General features: G+C 44.9%; 1 protein-coding gene and 1 long non-coding RNA gene across 5 annotated transcripts in view; one reads left to right on the top strand and one right to left on the bottom strand.

Annotated features, from left to right (window-relative positions):
* Window positions 1–21,868, top strand: part of TNRC6C (trinucleotide repeat containing adaptor 6C) — a 573,800-nt gene that overhangs the window by 7,504 nt on the left and 544,428 nt on the right. The window lies entirely within an intron of this gene.
* On the bottom strand, window positions 8,987–19,748 carry LOC127032295 (uncharacterized). Its single transcript, XR_007768755.1, has 3 exons — window positions 19,602–19,748; window positions 12,920–13,036; window positions 8,987–9,366 (listed from the first exon to the last, which is right to left on the bottom strand). It is a non-coding gene; the product is annotated as an uncharacterized LOC127032295 (long non-coding RNA).

Below are 21,868 nucleotides of genomic sequence, written 5' to 3' on the forward strand. Positions count from 1 at the left end.
AATTTATGTCCCCTCTCCCAATACAGAGATCTCTCTGTGGGTTGATAACCTTGGATTACTGTCCTAATCTGGGTGTCCCCATTACCAGTACTGGCACAGATGCTTGGCTTGCTGTTTGTTTGGTGCCCCTCTCCCACTCCTCTCTTAGAACGCACGCCTTGCATTGTCCTGCCAACTGCATGGTGAGGCTGGCGGTAATTGGCCGAGTTCCAGCAGGGAGTGCTGGGCTGCTGATTACAGGCATTTCTCTCACTTTGCAATGTGGGCAGCAGCCCTGTGCACCTTCACGCTTGTTTCCTTGGCAACCAAATCACTCTGCCAGAACTCTGCAATGTCAAAAAATAAAACAAGATGACGCCAGAGCTCCTTAAAACACCTCCCCAAATCTGTCGCTCCCTAAAATCCTGTGTGTTTCAGAGCTACCATGTACTAGCTGGGCATACCTGGCTGTTAGAAAAGGAGTGAAATAAGTCTCTCTTCCTTGAGGACCTTCTGCTGACATATCCAGATCAGCCAGATGTTTAAGGAGAGTTAGACTGGAAAATGGCTTCTGAGCAAGCCAGGAAACGTGTACATTTTCCCATTTGTAAGAGACTTCAAGCGGTTTAAGATGGCTGCACCAGCTGCTCCCCCTGTATAGCCCCAGCCAAGTTGCTGAGCAAGGTACAAAAGAAGTAGGGTGGTTTTGTGCTGGGGCAGTGGCCTGGACATTGGGAGGCCTGCGTTCTAATCCTAACTCTACTACCCATCTGCTGTGTGACCTTGGGCAAGTTAATTCATCTGTTTCCCTCCCATCTTTTGTCTGGCTTACCTATTTGGATTATCTTTTACTAAGTGTTTGTACAGCACCTCGCACAGTGAAGACCTGATCATGGTTACGACATCTAGGTGCTATTGTAATACAAATCACGAATGATGAGCTACCACTCAAACTGACAAACTTGTCAACTGTTACATAAGAGGATGGACCTTCTATTTACACCCAGTGCTCTGGGCCCATTCTCCTTCTAACATTTCCCTATAGCTTTAACCATATCTCCACCTCCTGAAATCTGTGCTGGCAACTGGTAGGGTACATAGAAGTGGCTCCCTCTGGTAAAAGGCCTAGACTAAATTTTTGACTATTTTGCAAAGTGCTGACATCCTCTGATGGAGGGCTCCAGAGCAGCACAAATTATTATTACCTATTAGTAAAGGCACAAACTCTTCTTTCTTTGTGGTGGCACTTAATGCCACTTACTGTCTTCTCCAACTATCATTCCAGATTAGAATGATTGACTATCTTTCTGATTTATTAGTTCTTTTTTTCTTCTAACCTTGGGTTCCCAATTCTGGTCTTGGAGCAATATTTTCCACTGAAAGCTCTCATGTAAATCCCAGTGCAAACACCCGTAAGTCACACGCCCCCTTGCTGCCGTATTGCACGTCTGGGCACCTGTGGTTTTTCAGTGGTGGTTGGTGAAAGCAGCTCTGGAGTCTGGACACCAGCTGGCAGTCGTGATGTATTATCAACACATAGAACAATAATATTTAAAGAGACTGTTCTTACTGGACAGTTTATTTTTCCCCTCCCCACTTTTTAAAGACGGTACAAAATAGATGCTCGGGGAGAGGGAGTGTTGATCCACACAACTGGCTTAGTAAGAGAAATTCTGCACTGATGTAACTAAATATACAGATACTTTGGTAAATGGAATGCAGAGCCTTTTAATTTCAGGTAATTGATTTTAGTGCCACTTAGTGTGGTGAAATGACCAGAAGTGATTCTGGTGGCTGTTCAGTGGGTAGCTCATAAGAGGTGAGTTGGTGGTGTCAATCCATTGGCTGCTCTACATGGGCCCCTACCCTTCCCCTCCCCCCACACTTCCACAAAAGAAACCATCATCAGCATTAACCACCTGTTTGGCAGTTTCTCTCAGTAGAATCGTAAGGGCTGACAGTGCATGGAGACTGAACTGTTCCTTCACCCCTATGGGTGTTCCTTACAGATCACAAGAGAAGGGCTGGGAAGCTTGTTTCTGCACTGGCCATGCTGCACCTTTTGTGGATTCGTCAAGAAATTTAGTTTTGTAGCCTTGGCAGTCTGGCCCCTTTCACCACTCCAATGTTTACTTTAAAAGTACAGTTGGATAGGTTTAACATATTTTCCAAGGTATATTGCATTCAAGCTCCCCTCACCTGAAAGGTGAAAGAGTTGTCAGGACAAAACCATTCTCCATGTCACAAGGATGCCATCTTAATACCTTCCCCAATGCACACACATTTGGATTTAAACCGTTATGAACATGTCCTTTGAGCAGATTTGCATCTCAGCTTTGTCATGGTACTTATGAAAGCAATGCTTTGTAAGAGGAAATAGCATCTTTTTTCCATTGGCAAATATGGGGTCAATATGGGGTGTCTTTTGGGGTGTGTATGTAACATGCTGGCCAAATATATATGTCCCACCTGAGGCTGTTTCATAGGCTGCAGTGGTTCTCAACCAGGGCTACATGTACCCTTGGGGGTATGCAGAGGTCTTCCACAGGGTCCATCAACTCATCTAGATACTTGCCTAGTTTTACAACAGGCAACATAAGCACTAGTGAAGTCAGTACACACTAAAATTTCATACAGACAATGTCGTTTATACTGCTGTATATACTATACACTGAAATGTAAGTACACTATATTCTAATTGATTTATTTTATACGGTAAACATGAGAGAGTAAGCAATTTTTCAGTAATCGTGTGGCTGTGACACTATTACATTTTTATGTCTGATTTTGTAAGCAGGTAGTTTTTAAGTGAAGTGAAATTTGGGGTATGAAAGACAAATCAGACTCCTGAAAGGGATACAGAAGTCTGGGAAGATTGAGAGCCACTGCCATAGAGTAGTGATACTTGCTAGTGCTACCAGCTTATGTTGGCTCCATTGGCTGAGGTCTGTCCTTGAGAGATATAGGTGCCTGGTTCAATCCTGGCTGATGTCCCCCTATTTATATATAAACCTATTTTATTAAGATGGTAGTTTATATTCACAAGTGGGTATGCCCATGTTGCCTGATACTCAAGCTTACCTGTCAGGGTTTGAGTGTAATCACCTGCACTCTGATTACCATAAACACTTTGATAACCTATCCTTTACCAGCTGTCAGAGAAGTCTTATCACTCTTTGCTAGGGAATTTGCTCCTGTGATTCTGAAATACCTGTCTAATGTACAGGAGATAATTTCTATGGAGAAGTTCATCCTGTTTGTACAGGTCAGGTCTTTGTACTATAAAATTACTGTGTAGGCACCATGGTGTCCTTGTGTGCAGCGAATTAGCCTTTGCATGACTAAAACACTGATTCTGTCTTCATTTGTTCATGCTGTATATCAGGAGGGGAGGGTTGTTGGGGTGGGGGTGGGAGCTATTTCCTTTCTTCCTGGGGTTCTTTAGTATGAAGATCCACCAATCTTGTGACCGTGCTCCACAAGGAAAGAGGAATGAGTTTCTCCTTGTTAAGATAAGTGAATTGGTTTAGTGTGAGGGGAGAAAGCTCCCTGTGCTATGAGTCCTTCTTTTAATAAGAACATAAGAATGGCCATACTGGGTCAGACCAAAGGTCCATCTAGCCCAATGTCCTGTCTTCTGACACTGACCAATGCCAGGTGCCTCAGAGGGAATGAACAGAACAGGTAATCATCAAATGATCCATCCTCTGTTGCCCATTCCCAGCTTCTGGCAAACAGTGGCTAGGGACACCATCCCCGTCCATCCTGGCTAATAGCCATTGATGGACCTATTCTCCATGAACTTATCTAGTCCTTTTTTGAACCCTGTTATAGTCTTTGCCTTCACAACCTTCTCAGGCAAGGAGTTCCACAGGTTGACTTGTGCATTGCTTAAAAAAAAATTCCATTTATTTGTTTTAAACCTGCTGCCTATTAATTTTATTGGGTGACCCCTAGTTCTTGTGTTATGAGAAGGAGTAAATAACATTTCCCTATTTACTTTCTCTGCACCACTCTGATATATCCCCCCTTAGTCTCTTTTTCAAGCTGAAAAGTCCCAGTCTTATTAATCTCTCCTCCCATTCCAATATATATTTTTTGAGATGGGGCGACTACATCTGCATGCAGTATTCAAGATGCAGGTGTGCCATGGATTTATATAGAGGTAATATGATATTTTCTGTCTTATTATTATATATCCCTTTTTTAATGATTCCCAACATTCGGTTTGCTTTTTTGACTGCCACTGCACATTGAGCGGATGTTTTCAGAGAACTATCCACAATGACTCCAAGATCTCTTTCTTGAGTGGTAACAGCTAATTTAGACCCCATCATTTCATATGTATAGCTGAGATTATGTTTTCCAATGTGCATTACTTTGTATTTGTCAACACTGAATTTCATCTGCCACTTTGTTGCCCAGTCACCCAGTTTTGAGAGATCCTTTTGTAGCTCTTTGCAGTCTGCCTGGGACTTAACTATCTTGAGCATGTTTGTATCATCTGCAAATTTTGCCACCTAACTGTTTACCCCTTTTTCCGGATCATTTATGAATATATTGAATAGGACTGGTCTCGGTACAGACCCCTGGGGGACACCACTATTCACCTCTCTCCATTCTGAAAACTGACCATTTATTCCTATCCTTTGTTTCCTATCTTTTAACCAGTTACCAGTTCTTATCCTGTAGCAGCTTACTTTGCTTAAGAGCTTCTGGTGAGGGACCTTGTCAAGGGCTTTCTGAAAATCTAAGTACACTACATCCACTGGATCCCCCTTGTCCACATGCTTGTTGACCCCCTCAAAGAATGTTAGTAGATCGGTGAGGCATGATTTCCCTTTACAGAAACCATGTTGACTGTTCCCCAACAAATTATGTTCATCTATGTGTCTGACAATTTTGTTCTTTACTATAGTTTCAATCAGTTTGCCTGGTACTGAAGTCAGGCTTACCAGCCTGTAATTGCCAGGATCACCTCTGGAGCCCTTTTTAAAAATTGACGTCACGTTAGCTATCCTCCAGTCATCTGGTACAGAAGCTGATGTAAATAATACGTTACAGACTACCGTTAGTAGTTCTGCAATTTCACATTTGAGTTCCTTCAGAACTCTTGGGTGAATACCATCTGATCCACAAAAGACCAGAAGGAACTTTCCATTCATATCCCATCAAATGTTTCTCCTTATTGTTCCGAGCAATATAAGAGAGTAATTCAGCTCTTAGCTCAGGTCCTAATCACATTACCACCACTGCATCCTCAGCTAGGGTTGCCAGGTGTCTGGTTTTAAACTGGAACACCTGGTCGAAAAGGAACCCTGGTGGCTTCGGTCAGCACTGCTGACCGAGCTGTTAAAAGTCTAGTTGGTGGCACAGCGGGGCTAAGGCAGGCTCCCTATCTGCCCTGGCTTTGCGCAGCTCCTGGAAACAGCTGGCATGTATGGCTCCTAGGTGCAGGGGTCAGGGGGCTCCACGTGCTGCCCCCACCCGAGTGCTAGCTTGCAGCTCCCATTGGCCAGGAACCGCGGCCCTTCCTCTCTGCCTGAACCCCTTCTTTCACCTCACACCTCCTCATCCCTGGCCCCACCCCAGAATCCACACCCCCAGCCAGAACCTGCACCTCAACCCTCTGCCCAGCCCTGAGCCTCCTCCTATACTCCGAATCCCTCGGCCCCAGCCCAGCACCGCCTCCTACACCCCAAACCTCTCATCCCCAGCCCTACCCCAGAGCCCTCACCCCCTCCTGCACCCCAACCTCCTACCCCAGCCCCTTCCTGCACCTTGAACCCGCATTTCTGGCCTCACCTCAGAGCCTGCAGCCCAAACCAGGGCCCTCACCCCCTCCCACACCCCGATCCTAACCCCCTAACCCAGCCCGGTGAAAGTGAGTGAGGGCAGAGGAGAGCGCATGACGAAGGGAGGGGGGATGGAGTGAGTGTGAGGCTGGGCCTTGGAGAAGGGGCAGGGCAGGGGAGGGGCCTCAGGAAGTGGTGTGGCATAGGCAGAGCAAGGGTGTTCGTTTTTTTACAATTAGAAAGTTGGCAATCCTTTCCTCAGCGCATGCCCACTTAGAGTCCTGGAGGGTTGTGCTGATCAGGAAAGGAACTTACTGCATGGCTAATAGGCTCATTGTCTCCTCCTATGTGATCTCATGGCAAAGTAATCATTAAATGTATGATCACAAACTCAGTGCAATGGCAACAGGCTGATGTCATTAGCACTGTATTAGGGCTTCAATCTGGAAATGGAGCTGGAGATACTGGACTGTGATAAAGATTCCCTTATATAAAAACTAGAAGTGGCTGAAATATTTTCAGCACAGTCTTCTTATTTCTTCTTCTTCTTCTTTTCTTTTTCCCCCCCCCCCCAAAAGTGGCCTTTTAATTTTTTGGCAAAAATTGTCTGTTTTCAAAAAGTTTTTTGTTAAAATTTATGATTTTTTTAGACGTTTGCATCAGTTTATTTCCTTCCCATCCCCGCCCTTTTTCTTTTTGTATTTCCTTTTTTCCTCTTGCTTTTTCAAGTCATTTTTAAAAACAAATTATTGGGAAAAGAAAAAAAGGAAACAACAAATTAAATTTTTTGAAAATAGATCACAGCAAATTGACGGGGAGGGGAGGGGATTACATTAATGGTTTACTTTGAATGATGTGAAACGAAATCATCTTCAATATTTTGACTTTTTTTGGTAGTTGTTTGTCCAGTTTTTGACTCGCTTTATTAAAACATCCGTAATTTACCCAAGACTATTAAAGGGATTCAGGACACATCGATCTTGTTGTTAATCAACGAACGCTGCTTGTTGGCCTGTGGGAAATGAGTTGATGGTCTAAGTCCCCAGTAAAGATATGGCCAAATTGCAAAACCCTAACTCATTGCTGGCAGTCTCAGTGGACCAAGTGTGAAATCCTGGCTGCATTGAAGTTAATGGCAAAACTCCCACTGACGCCTGTAGATTCAGGATTTCACCCCCAGGGCTGAGGATGCATGAAAAGGGAATTCTCATTTTGGGGTGGTCCTTCCAATTCAATCATGGGGGCAACATGGGGTAAGTTCACATTGCAGCTGCCTGTTTGAGTTTCTGTCCCAGCCCAGCAGTTTTCACCTGCACTTAACTTATGCCGGGGTTTTGTTTTTTATTTTTTGTTTTATTTACACCCACTGATTTCTTCAGTGAGCACAAAGGAGAGGGTAAGTGCAGTGATCTCCCCATAACTCCTTTATCCCATGTGCTTCTCTTATGAAAGGACGTAAAGTGCAAAGATCTCCTTTTTAAATTTGGGGAATGTGCTCCCGTAAAAGTGTCTTTCCAGGCTATTGGGACAGGACTCATTGCTAGACTTTATGAATTCCCAAGGATGTTTGCTAGGAGCCTGATCCAAATCCCATATGCTTTTCCATTGACTCCCATGGGCTTTGGATCAGGCCCGAAAGCAGGGAATGGATCTGTTCAGCTCTAAAGGAAGGAAAGGGGCTGACCGTCAGGAAAAGCTTCTGTGATGTCATGGAAGATGGAATCTTCCCTTTGCTCTGTGTATCAAAAGAAGGGTGCAGACTGGTTTGAACTTCTAAATGATGGCAGCACTATGGGTAACTACCAAGCAAACCTGATCTCTTGGAGTCGAACAATGGAGAGACTAAAATACGAGGTTGTCTGGGACGTGGGGAGTCGTGCCAGCATTTTCCTTGCTCTGTTTCCAAACAGATACAGTCTGTGCTTGAGGAAACAAAAGAGATGAGTCAGTCCTCTCAGTGAAGATTATTATAGGAACCTCTCACCGCCACCAATTTAGCCTCGGTTTGAGTGGTTCATTTTCTTTTCACTGTTCTTTCTGAAAAGGGGGAAGTTAAGTTCTAGTTCTAAAACATCTTACTGAGTCTATTAAATGAAACGATTTCTGACATAGGCTTTGAGTCTCTCCCAAAATAGTATGGGGTTGCTATAGAGCATTACAGGATTAAAGCAGCAAGGACAAAAATTAATATCTTATATAATTTAAATGTAAGAGAGAACCCATATTTGAACCAAAGGCATCTGAATCTCTCATGTGAGGAGTTTTGCATCCAAAAGGAGATCAGCAGAGGGTCTGTAAACTGAGGAATGTCACGTAGCTTTGAGCACATGGGTTGTGCCAGGACTGGCTTTGTACGTGTGGGACTCTGGGGGAGAAATGAGGGAACACTGGGTTCAGTTCTCCAGCCCAATTGGTTGAATTACCCACTAGCAGTGGCTGGGACACTCAGGATAACAGCTTGGGCTTCAAGGGCTGGAGGAAAATTTGGTTTTGCAGATGCTTGGGACCGAACTGAATCATTGCTTTGAAATTGCTGCCTTAGTGTGGCAACTGGCTCTACCTGGGGTCCTGTTTCAAATTTGCTGCAAGCAGAACTGCCCCTCTAGGAAGAGCTGAAAGGACAGGAATTCAGGAGGGATTTTTCAGATCCTTGTGCTGCCCAGTAAGCCACCAGGCCTGCCATTTGCCTTCCAGATTGCACTGACGATTGCACTGCTGCCTCCAGCCAGACCCTTTCAGGCAGAAGTGGCTCCATCCCGCTCTCCACCCACCTGCAAGGAAGAATGGCCATATATGCAGGGGGCAGGTGCAGGGAGATAAAAGACAGAGTCCTTGCCCCTCCCAAAGGTAGCATGGGGCCAGGAGAGCTCTGCAGTCCCAGGCTGGGTTCAGGGCAGGAGGGGTCACTGGACAGGGGAGACATGTGGGGCAGCCACATGTCCTCCCCTTTAGCCTGTGCCCCCCAGTATGGGGAAGCACCACTCGTCTATGGTATTGCCACGGAGTCAGCCAGACTGGAATGCCCAGGGCATGCTGGACTATGTGATAGATGGTCGCTTTACACCAAAAATCACAATATCCAGGTTCCTCCCAGTCCCAAAGGACCAGTCCTTCAGCCATGTTCAATAGGATCTCAAACCAAAGACAATGCTTGTAGCCAATCTGGTAATAAACCAACTAAAGATTTATTAACTAGGAAAAGGAAATGAGTTATTGACAAGTTTACAGCAGGTAAGCGTACATACACAAATGAGTTATAGTAAAAGAAAGGTGATAGAAACTTCGACAGTAAGCTGACTGCATATATTTTAGGGCCAATCCAGGCAAAAGAACTGGGAACTCCTTGCAAGTGCTTAGAAATCCTCACCCCTCAGTGTTCAAATAGAATAAATATTTTTATTCCCTTGCTCCAGTGTTCAAGGTGTGATGGGATGAGGGTTTGGGCACGTACCCTCTCCAGGGCTGTGGGGGAAGCAATCAACAGTCTTTTGTCCACAGTGGCTTCTCTGATGTCTGTAGACCTTATTTTTTTGGGGAGAAGCTAACACCTCTGGTGGTGAACTAGTATTTCACACTTGGTAATGCTTCTCCCCTGACAGTGGGGGGAAAAATTTTAGAGTTACAGAGCAAACATTTAAACATTACCTTATAACACAAGATACAGACATTTGTAAGTAGGATTAATACATGCAGCATCCTACAAGCTGTTGATGAGGTCTAAACACAATCTTATCAATTTAACATCCATTTTAACAGGTGACCCAGAATGGTTCCCAACTATGCATTTGTTAGTGTTCAGTGAGGCCCCGGCCTTGGAATGAGCTGGCACCTGGTCTGCCAGCGTCCCAGCAGGTATGTTGGTTACCTGCGCAGCCTTAACTACTGCTCTCCAAACCTTACAAAAAGTCCATTTTATGAATATAAACAACCTAACCACCAAACCTGGTACCTTAAATTAAGGCAGGCAATTCTATATTCCTACGGGCTGTAAAGTATAACGCTGTGTACACCTCTACCTCGATATAACGCTGTCCTTGGGAGCCAAAAAATCTTACCGCATTATAGGTGAAACTGTGTTATATTGAACTTGCTTTGCTCCACCGGAGTGCGCAGCCGCCTTCCCCCCAGAGCACTGCTTCACCGCGTTATATCCAAATTCATGTTAGACTGAGTGGCGTTATATCGAGGTAGCAGTGCACTTACAGTTAGATTTGATGTCTCTGTGTGATGTGCAGTGTTTCAGAGAGGATGTGCACCTCCTTTGCGAACAAGGGTGATAAAGTTGGCACTTAAGCTGTGGGGAAGCCTTTTTTCCCCTCATAGCTGTAGCTAACAGTTGTTTTAATGACACCTCCTGTTTCAGAGAAGCACAGATTCTATATAACATGACATTAGGTTCCTAGAATGAGGACTTGTCACCTAAGTACAAAATTGGCTACCTCATTTTGAAAAATGGGCAATTTCAGCTTGTCTTTAAAATCTGAGTGCATTTTGTACTGACTTTTCCCTTTAACATATGTTACATTTAGTATCCGAGACATCTGGATGAAGATTGACAAATTTTTAATTTAGAATATCCTAGGGGGAAAAATGGTTGTGTTTTTCTGCTCCAGTAAAGGACTGGGAACTTCATACTGTATGCTGAACTCCAGTTGTGAATTCGAATCAACCAGGTAGAAGAGGCAATTTTCTGGAATATTCCCTGCTAAAAAGAAGGAGCTTGTATGTATTGGTGTTACAATGAATGGAGTAGTGGGTACCACTACCCTGCTTGGAATCAGAAGTGCTCATTCTGTGTCACAGGACTGATAGTTCTACCAAGAGCAGGAGATTTCTCTGTTCGTTCAAATGGCAGGGGCATGAGGTTTTAGAGCAGGAAGATATCAATTATGTCCTTGTAGCTTCCATGATGGACAGTACAGTATAGTAAGAAGAAAAAGTCTTAGGTATCATAGAATAGTTAAAAATAGAACATTGTTTCTTACTTAGAAAGGCGTCTCAGAAAATGAATAAGTTAAGTTAATACTAAGCAAAAAAATGCTCACTCCTCCTTCCGGCCCCCTAAGCTGATTTCTAAGCCCAAACCAAGGGTTCTTAGAGTTTCTCAAGGCACTGGTACTCACTGTTGGCCATCTGTGCTATTTAATTCTGAGCTACCTGTTTGTTACTCAGCTGCATTAAATACTGCTGCACATTTTTGCCTATACAAGAGCTCAGTAATACAATCACGTGCTAATAAATTCATTTTCTACTTGACTGCTCATTCGTTGAAATATTAGTACATAGGAAGAATACAATCACGGTGAATGTGGGATTGACTAATCAATGCATAACGAATAATCAGAAAATACAGATGTCTGAGAAAGATGGCGGCAGTGCAGAATGACTGCACCACAGAAGGGAGGAGAAAAGTAGGGGGAGCTGCAAGCAAAACATGACATCGAGCCCCTCCTGCATCGCCTAAATGTCCCAATTTCCTTAGGCACATCAGTGTGCTGCTGGTTGGGTCATAGCTCCAAGTGCACCTCACCTTGACAGAATAATTTTGCGAGGTTGCCATATTCAGCTGACATTCTTGGGGGCGTTCAAAGGATCCCTAATGACAAAGAAGAGTCATGTTTTTTTTCTACCATTATGTTATGCAAATTTTTCTTATTCTGCTTCTCCACAGCCTGTTGTTTCCATGTGTAAACTATACAGGCTAAATTCTAGTGAGGGCCTAACACCTTTGTCTGATTCGAGAGCTGTACCCCAGCCAGTTTGTGTATATGCCTTCAAGACTGAAAATGTTCATATGTAGGTTTTTGTTTTTTCTTCTTTATTTTTCTTTGTTGCTGTAACTGTGGGTTCCCTCTGGGAACAGAAGCAAAAGGATATGAACAGCAAGAGAGTTGTTTGCTTGTTGTTTTCATGAAATTCCCAACCCAGTTTTGCAGCCCCAGAAAGTTGGAAGAGTGTGGTTAAGTGTATAATCTTCTGGGTGCTGATGCAAGCTGGATCTCTGAACCTCAGCACCTACCCTGGAGGTGGCAGGAGGGTTCCTTCCCATAATATGGCTTGTAAAGTGTTTTGGGATCCTTTGGAACAAAAGTTGCTAATCACTACGTAAATGATAAAAGTCACACTTTGTGAGTGCCTTCCCTTAGCATGAACAATACTAAAGTAATCCATTCTTCTTTCTTTGGAACATGCTTCTTTCCAGGATTGTTTTGCATATCTGCTGGAGCCCTGAAGGCGTCTCCTCCACCTTTTCATGGTGCAATATATCCCACCCGCCGTTCCATTTTCTGAACACCAAGTCTGGGCTACCCTCTCATTCCCAAAAAGTGCTCAGATTGGCTCCATGGAAAGCTCAATCAACAGCACTCCTTAGCATTTCAGAGGGGAAGATGAAGTAACACAAGTTGAGAGAAAGAGTGTGAGTGTGTGTACACGTACATGCAGCTGCCATCTGAAGAATGGAATCAGAACTGCTTGAGTGTTGTCTTTACTCTGCCTCTAGTGGTTGAAGGCAGGGGATGTAAGACCTTTATGGTAACTGGCTGCATTGTAGGGTGTTGTTGTGAGTGCTGTGGTACATGGTACACCTGACCTCTTTAGATGTATGTCTACACAACTGTGGGGAGGGTGCTTCTATGACATTCCAGGATGCAGTCCAGACTAGTTGAGGGTTCATGTCACCACCCGTCCTGCAACCTTAGGTGCCTTACAATGCTTTGCTGCTGTAGCTCCCACCTGGGCCTCTCACAAACAGCCTGCACATCATACCCTGAGTATCTGTGTGTAGCTGCAGCCTGCCAGCAACACTCCAGTCAACACTCTGGCTTCCACTTGCAGGGTGACCCCAACACACTCCCAGTCTCAGATTTTCGCCAAAAACATGGATTCTGCACTATCCAGCCCTCTCATGGACAGTTCAGATATTAGAGGTTCGATGTCTCTGTACAACAGTTTGCTACCTTAACTGTAGTTACCAAACAATTCAGTTTAAACACAACATTAGATTAGTTTTGATTAAAGAAGAAAACAAGTTTATTTAACTACAGAGATAGAGGTTTTAAGTGAGCACAAGTGTAAGGTATTAAAGTCAGAAATTGTTACAAGAAAAATAAAGATAAAAATGCTTTCTAGTAACTAAAACTTACCAAACTAGACTCAGTTCAAGGTGAAATCCTTACCACATGTTCCCAGCAATAGGGCAACCACATTCTCAGGTCAGAACCCTTCCCAAAGTCTAATGGCTGGTTCCTCTGTCTTCTCAGCTGAAAGAGAGACAGAATACCTGGGGTGTTTTTGCTCCTCCCTTTTATGATCAATCACCCTTTGAAATACATTTTCCAGAGGGGTACCCCTAGATAAAGTTCATTCTAGCTGTGAGGGTGGATATATGGGGTCTCGTGATAAAAGAGGTTCCATGTTTGTTGTTTGTTAAGATGCAGATCCACCTATTCCTTCCCTGCTTCACTGCCAAAGAATGGCCACTTGACTGGTGATTGCCAGTCCACTTTGACCCCTGGCTAGAAGTGTTACCTTGTCCTTTGTCTTTGAGAAACTGATTTACCCACTATCCAGACTTGTCTGATAAACACATTTCAATTATAACTTCAGTTTATGTTCATACTTGTACATATAATGTTGCTACACACATTTCACCATGATATTATTGACCAGCAAGTTATTAGTTTTCAAGGGATACCTCACAAGGTGTATTTTGTACAAAGATTATTACAGTGGTGTGTAGAGTGTGAATACAGGGGTGCATCTGGTCACAGCTTCCCAGTGCTGGCAGAAGGACACTCACTAGCTCTGCTTTAGCTAGCATGCTAAAAATAGCAGAAAAAGTCCTTTCCCTGTGGGCACATACTGCACCAGTGGTAGGGCATCCAGGAACCCTTTCTTCCTATCCTCTACATTAAACACGTGGCAGCATTGCCACTGTTGGAAGCTTTCTGCAGGACCCTTCTGCTCTCCCAGGAAGTATGAAAGCAAGGACATAGAAAGATTTAGTGAATGATCATTCAATGTTTCTTCATGCGTCTTTTCACCTTTCCTCTTTGTAAATCTTAAACCCACAAGCCTGGATGATGCTGATGGGGCATATGCTAATGCTTATACTAGGAGATCTTTTAAAAAATGTATAACCTTAGAACCTTTCCTGCTTATACTGGGCCAGAATCTGATCTCAGTAATTCAGGTCTAAACTTCAGAGTTGACTTGATGGGAATCATTTTCATTCAAGGGCATTATTATATGTTGAGTTTACACCACTGTGACTGAGATCAGAATCTGAGCCTTAGAAATGACTCTCTCTTCTTAAAAATAACGGAACTGGGCTCCATTTTTGGCTGTCCCTAGTCAAGGGGCGGGGGCAGCCTGTGACCTTTCTGCCTTTGTTCCAAAACAAAATAAGATTCAGGCTCAGAATGGCTCTTTTGATGTTCATAAGCAGTTCAGTGATCCTGTCGTGTGAAATGATTCCTGCTGGCAGAGATCAGTGCAAGTGATGGGCGGGGTTATTAATGGGTCTGTGTGATTAAACCCAAAGCTCTGTGTGTGTGTGTGTGTGTGTATATATATATACACATGAGTATTCACTGAAGTTTATCTCTCTCCCACCTCCCTTTCCAGTAGACATATGTTTGTATATTCACTCCGGTTCCAGATTACCTTTCTAGAGGACCCTGTTTCATGTGATAAAAAGGTTATTCACTTTGGTGGGGAGGGGGGCAAGGATTAGGTGAGGAGTGAGGTGTGTGTGTTTAGATAAATTCATAACAGGAGGAAACGAGAGCAGATGCTAGTCAGGAATATGTGTGTATTTTGGAAATGTAAGGAGGATGGGCTAGGGAAGGTGATAGAAGGTTACGGGGTAGAACTGACGGGTAAATCTTTTTTGTAAAGCATAAAAGAAGTTAATCTTGGTTGGCAGTTGTGTAGGGGAGAGGGGGTATTTTTTCTTCTCCTCTCTTTCTGCCGACCAGTGTTCTTTATTGTCTCTCTCAGGTAGATCGCTCATTGCTATAAATTTTCTTATCTCCAGTGCTTTTCCAATTATGGATAACAACAGAAAAGCAGTCATTGGTTTCTAAAAGGTCATCAAGATATAAGGCCCGATTGGGAAAGAAATGACTTATGGAGTTGGCTTGTGTAAATCTGGGGAAGTTTTATGCACAAGTCAGGCACAAAATGTAAGTGAGACTCATAAAAAAACAGAGATTTACACAGGTTTCAGTTAGTAGAAATCAAGATGCTTATGAAAATTTCCTCTCTTCTCTAGCCCAGTGTGTATGCAAAGAAAAAGCTGTTAAAAGTGGTCTTTCGAGCTAATTTGGTGGTGGAGACATATGACATTGACAGCTGGGAGGATGGAGGCTCTGTTTTTCCAAAGATTACTTATAGTGTAAGCAACCGTAAAACAAGCCCTCTCCTCACACCCTGCTCTGCCAGTGACCTGGCGATGACCTCTTTGGATGAGATGACAGTTCAGTTTTCTCTGCCTCTCTGCTAAGACTGCCTGCCGTGTCCCACCTGTGAGGATGGTGATATAGACGCTTGTCCACTAGGATCAGGATTATTTCCTCCAGCTCATTTCACACACAGCAGGTCACTGAAGGTCCGTTGGTGTGGCTGTATTGCTCTGCTCGTCGCTGCCAATCACTGTCAAATTCACACTAACCTAGAAGCAAAAGCCTCCCCAGCTCATTACTGGGTACAATCCCCTTCCCCTCCTTTGTGCTTGTCCACTTAGAACACACAGTGTGGAAACTGGGTGAGAGTCGATTTCCAAACGCGTAACGCAAGGATGCTCGTTCACAGCTGCCAGGGCTGTTCTGCAGGGCACAGGCCCCCGAATGAGAGACACTGGTCTCTCTCAAGAGGGGACACAGTAAAGCACATTTCTCCCAGAGTGTCCCTGGGTCTTTCCCAAAATCTCCATTAATTGCCACCTAAGTTTTCCCTCTTCACTTCTCCCTCTATACTGCTCCAAATCCCTCTCTTCCCTCTATGGCTCCCAAATGCCTTCCCTTACTCCTCTTGTCTCCATTGCTTCTATGCTCCATTCATTATTCCACTCTCCCCTCTCACCCTCTGCAGCACTGCAGCCAGCTGCCTCAGCAGTCCCTGGGCCTTCCCTTTCCCCAGGTTCGAAGCCACTCTTGGAGCCCTCCAGGTGTTTGGACAGCACTTGCTTTTCTGCCCATCTGAATGTAAATGAGGAGGAAGCATTCGCACAGCACAGTCAGGTGCCACAGCACTTTGCATGCAGATAAAATGGCTTTCCTGACTCAAAGAGCTTCCTGGCCGAGTAACACAAACCTACAGTAAGACATAAGGCAACCTTTCAGGGGAGAAGAGGGTGTGTGTTTGCATGAGTGTTAAGGAGCCCTTGGGTCAGAATGATCCCAGAGTGATAGAATGGAGCCCTGCCATGCTGGGTGCCTAAAGGACAATGCTGGGAGGGAGAAGGGGTTTGGCAGCTGTGGGAGAGGAAGCAAATGGGCTCTCCCCATCCATAGCCAAACAATATTCCTCCTGGCTGCCCTGTGGTCTTGCCTGTGCAGCGTACAGCAGGGCCTAGAGTCAATGGACCAAGAAATAAATTTAGGGTCTTCCCAATGCTCCTATGTGTCAGATGCTTAGTGCAGGCAGGGGAGGATGGGTGCGGAAGAGCAGGCTGTAGGAGCTCTCATGGGCTCTGCTGGGGTTTATAAATATCGAGGCCCAACCCTCATATTTGTAATTCAGAAAGAGACAGAGACCTAAGCCCAGGAGACCAGGGGCAGCTCCAGGCCCCAGCACGCCAAGTGCGTGATTGGGGCTGCATGCCGCAAGGGGGCGCTCTGCCGGTCGCCAGGAGGGTGGCAGGTGGCTCCGGTGGACCTCTCACAGGACTAGCGGACCCCGGGACCATCGGAGCCTCCGCAGGCACGCCTGCAGGAGGTCCACCGGAGCCGCCTGCTGCCCTCCCGGCGACTGGCAGAGCGCCCCCCGCGGCATGCCTCCCTGCTTGGAGTGGCGAAATGTCTAGAGCCACCCCTGCAGGAGACAGAGGCATTCCCTCTTTCCAGACACATGGATGCTCTGTTTTAAAGTATACTATATATTCAGGCCCTATTTCCAATGCATGTTACCCTGTAGATTGTGGCAACCTTCCTTGGTCTTCCCAATTTGATAAATATTGATTTCCAGATGCTTGGGTGCCTAAAGGCACCAGCTGTGACTCCCTAGCTCAGATGAAGAACACAATGGAACTGCCCCTCAGTCTGCTTTGAAGCTGCATGATCCTGAACCAATACAGAGGTGCCTGGCAGCAGCAATAGGTAGTGGGAGCTGCCTTGAGCTACTTAACCTGCCAACTAATGCACAAAGTCATTTCTGCCGCAGCTGTCTGAACAATACATTTGCCAATTAAGTTAATTCAATCAAATCCCTTGTATCCAGCGCAAAGGAAAGAGCAAATCTGGGTGAAAGAGAGAACAGAGTGAAAGCTCTCCTGTATGCCACACAAAAAAAGGAAATTTCTATATAGGGCTTGTGTCTAGTACCAACGTGTGGAGCCACAGAATCAAGGCCTAGAAATCTTGACTTAAGGGGATGTGTTTTCCTGCATTTATGCAGGGCCTGGACAACTCAAGGAAATGGTGTTGGCTGGAGGCAACTGTTTCACCCCTAGTTCACTTGTTCAAATGCAGCCCAGGGCAGGAGTGATCTAAAACTAGTGATGTGCTATCCACTGGCTAAGAGAGGGTTCACTGTAGTTGCTTCTGAAAGGTGAACAAACTCACCAACGTGTATATGAGGCTGCTTTCTCCTGCTGTCTTCTCAACTCTAAAGAACTGCTGTACCCATCTTAGCTTGAGTGGACTAAACTCTATGAATGCAGGGCCGGCTTCAGGGTTTTTGCCGCCCCAAGCGGTGAGGGAAAAAAAAAAGCCGCGATCAGCGGCAGCTCCACCACGCCGCTTTCTTCTTCGGCGGCAGGTCCTTCCCTCTGAGAGGGACTGAGGGACCCGCCGCTGAAGAGCCCGACATGCCGCCCTTTCCCCATGGCTGCCCCAAGCACCTGCTTGCTGAGCTGGTGCCTGGAGCCAGCCCTGTATGAATGCAAACTATTCCCATTACTTGTGCCCTTCGGTGGTGACCCAACCTTTTAAGGACATGCTTCTTTGAATTCCTCTGGATGTGAACATCCATTATAATTTACTACTCACCAACAATGAACATGAAGCTGTATCATATGTAGACGACATATTCCCGCGGTCTAAGGGTGCTGTAGACAGACAATACAGTTCAGACCTATAATACAGCTGTTTACCTGATAAAGGTGGAATCTCCTTAAAGAGTGCAGATTTTTTTAGGGATAGATCCCCAGCTGCTGTAAGAAAGAGTCAATGGAGTTGTATTGACTGGCCTATTGACTTCAGTGGAGCTCTGCCTATGGACACCAGCTAAAGCCCTCACCCTCTCTTCCTCAGCCCACTCCACCCTACCCATTTTTAGATCAACACTTTTTATGACACGAACAAAAAATATGCGAAGCTGTCCTCTATTCCAGTCTCCCAGGGAGTCGGGAGTCTCAACTAGTCAGGGCTTGTACAGCACTTCTCAGTGCTAAGCATTATCATGACTTAAAAAAAACAAAAAGAAAATCAGGGCCGAATCTCCCCTCACCTACTGGTGCAACTCAAATGGGGCTGCCTGGGGTCTAAGTGAGGCCATGATGTGGCCCCTATCCTGCAAAGTTCGGTTCTTCAATGGGCAGCCCAGTTGCTTGTTTTGCAGATACAATTATTAATTTTTTTTGACAGGTATATGCTAATTCGGAGTATTCCCCACCTGTCCTGCCATTTTAAACATTTCTTTAGCCGTGCTGAGGTGATGGCTAAATGCAGAAGACCCCAGCTCATGTAAATTATCTTCCCTGCCTCCCCCAGCTCCTAAGAACTCAGAAGAGCCAATCAAAGTGGGTGTGTGCCTCATAGAATGTGGGTGCTAATATGGAGCCTTGTTTGAATAATAGTTCTTCATCGCTGACATGAGACAAGGAGGAGAGAGCCAGATTCCCAGCATCAGTGCTTTTTTTTTCCCCTCCTGTAGGACAAAGAATGGGAAGTGTGAGTGAATTTGCTGGTTTCCAGACTGACACAGAGCGAATGCAGTCACTGGTAATCAGTGCATACAAAAATTTATCACCTCTGCAGATTACAAAGTGGGGAGCAGGTGTCCGACCTGCAATGACAAAAACACAGAGTGGCAGTGGGGGAGGAAGTTGGGGGGGAGAAAACAGATAAGATGTCATTTTTCAGCACATTTTTTCTCTCCTTAATGTTCTCCTAGATTATGGGAAACAATCATGGGACATGAGATGCTGGTGTTTTATGGTGTCAATGGGATTTAAGGTTTTAGGTGCAAAAAAAAAGTGACGTTTAGGTTCTGTATATTATGGGGCATTTATAGGGCACACTAGGTTTTTTTATCATTATTTATTTACTCGAGGCAAGAAAGATAAATTGGATTCTGTATCCAAGCACTCACATCTAAAGGAAATTAAAAAGAATGAACTTGGCATCCACTCAGGGCAGAAATCAGCACAGGAATGACCCTCACTTGATTAAAGAACTACTCTTGCCTCAAAGAAAATACTGAGAGCTACTCAGTGCATGAACCTTTCCCTTCCCATATGTTGTGTTTTCTGGATTTCCCTTTCCTTATTCTTTGTTAGGAGGTATATTGCCACTAAAAAAAGAAAAGGATCTCTGCTCCTGTAGAGTTCTTTTGCTTCCTCCTGTAGGCGCATGACTTGGCCTGACAAACCATTCTACTTACTGTGGGTGAGATTATGTTGTCACTGAGCAAATTCCAACCTCTACGCAGGTGTCAATCCATTGACTTCAGTGGAGTTGCACCTGGTCACACTAGGTCTGAAATCACCCCATACCGTTAATGAGATTGATACTTTGCCCTGTTTTAGGGCCTTCCATCTGTGGATGACAAAATGTTTTACAGACATTCATTAAGCATCATAGCACCCATGGGAGGTAGGGAAGTATTATGCTCATTTTACTAGAGATGTTCTCAAGCTGCAAAATTCAGATGCAGCTCCCAAATACTCCATAGTTCAGAGCTATTTGGATCCAAGCTTTCGATATAGGTTCACTGTTGCATTTTACAGGTGGGAAAAGTGAGGCACAGTCAGGTAATGTGACCTTACAGAAGGTGACACAGTCTATGTTAGAGCCAGAAACACAATCCAGGGCTCCTGTCTATGAGTCCTACACTAGACATTAACCACTAGATAATCCTTCATCTCTTAAGATGAGGAATTGGTAAAAGAAGCAGATGAATGGTTAAAGATCCCTTTCTCTTGCAAATGTACTTAATGCGGAAAAGGAATTACAGAAGCAGAATTTGCCCCATGACTTGGTAACTGGGCATGAAGCACCAACATTTTATGAAGCCACTAGAATTGCTGAGACTTCATAGTCTCAATGGCCAGCAACATGCTAGTGATACCTAGTTCTAGCTATCCTTTGCTACATATGACAACACCACTGTCACTGAGCTGGCCCAGTGCTTGCTCGAGATCAGCTAATGAATGAAGAATACCTGGTGGAAGCTGAGTCCAAACAAGACAAAGATGATGCTAGTTGGCAGAGGGAAATGTTTTGAAAAGTTTGTAGCCACTTTTGCGGTCTCCACTGATTGAAGATGCACAACCACAGCTGGTCAACTGAGTCGACAGTGTAGGAGGTGCCTGAATTCCTTGCTGATGTTGAGCTCTCAATAGCAGCATCTGCAAGTAATGCACTCTGTCATCTACAACTGGCCTGGAGGCCACATCCCATCCTACAGAATCTGGACTCAGTCATACATGTTTTTGTCACCACCAGGCTGGACTACAGGGACTGTCTCTGCTGCCACTGAAGTGGTGACAACTTAGATTTGACCCCAAGCAACTTTTTCATTAACTGTGCTGCATATGTCAATTAATTTCTATTATCTCATTCTCCTAATGTTCTAGAGCAGGAAACTCCCAACTAGCACAGAAGGCAGCAGTCCGGCTCCTCCACAAAGCAGGCTATGGTGAGCACATGCACATCAAACCTGTTCTCTGCTCTCTACCTTAGCTTTCCATAGACTATGGAGCAAAATTGAAGTTGCAGCCTTTGTCTTTGAGGCATTCAAGGGTATGGGCTCGTGATATATAAAAGATCACAAAGGTCCAGGGTGAGGACTGGAGTCCACAGCTCCCCTCTTTAGGCACAATGGAGCTTTTTACCATACGGATAAAGCTTGTCTTTCTTGGGGGGTGGTCCCAGACTGTGGAAAGAGCTCCCACAGGATCAAAGACATGCCATAAATCTCGTTCCCTTCTGCTTCAAGTGCCAGGTGCACTTCTTTGACCTTTGACCTTTGCATCTGATGAAGTGGGTATTCACCCACGAAAGCTCATGCTCCAAAACGTCTGTTAGTCTACAAGGTGCCACAGGATTCTTTGCTGCTTTCTTTGACCTTGGACTTCTAATAGAAACACATAGCATAGTGTCTGTATAATACATTAACTACAGTTAAAATAGTAAAGGTAAAAATATTTCCAAACAGTTTCCTTTGGGGGCCGGGGGAGGGAACCACAGGTGCCACATGCTCGTCATGTCTCTTAATGCATTTCTGCAACGTGTTCAGGTTCTATGGGGATAGGGGCTCTATGAGAGCCCTGCTATAATAGAATTTCAGTGACTTTGTTGCTGGGTCTGTGCCTATTGCACCCACATCCCTCCCTGAGCAGGTTTCCGGGGGGATGTCAAGCAGGCCCAGTTTTAGACTTGCTGGGACTCAGGGCAGAAACCTGAAGCCCTGCTGTGTGGGGCTCCCAGCCCTGCAACCTGGGGCTGAAGCCAAAGCTTGAGCAACTTAGCTTTGTGGGGATGCCTGTGGTGTGGAGCCCTGGGAAATTGCCCTGCTTGCTACCCCCTAATGCTTGCCCTGGCTTTTATGTGCAGAAAACCAGTGGTTGTGGCACTGGTGGGCTGTAGAGTTTTTATAGCATGTTGAGGGGGCCTCAGAAAGAAAAACATTAAGGACCCCTGCTATAA

Source organism: Gopherus flavomarginatus, chromosome 12 (assembly GCF_025201925.1).
Source record: "Gopherus flavomarginatus isolate rGopFla2 chromosome 12, rGopFla2.mat.asm, whole genome shotgun sequence".
In the NCBI taxonomy this organism is placed as follows: Eukaryota; Metazoa; Chordata; order Testudines; family Testudinidae; genus Gopherus; species Gopherus flavomarginatus.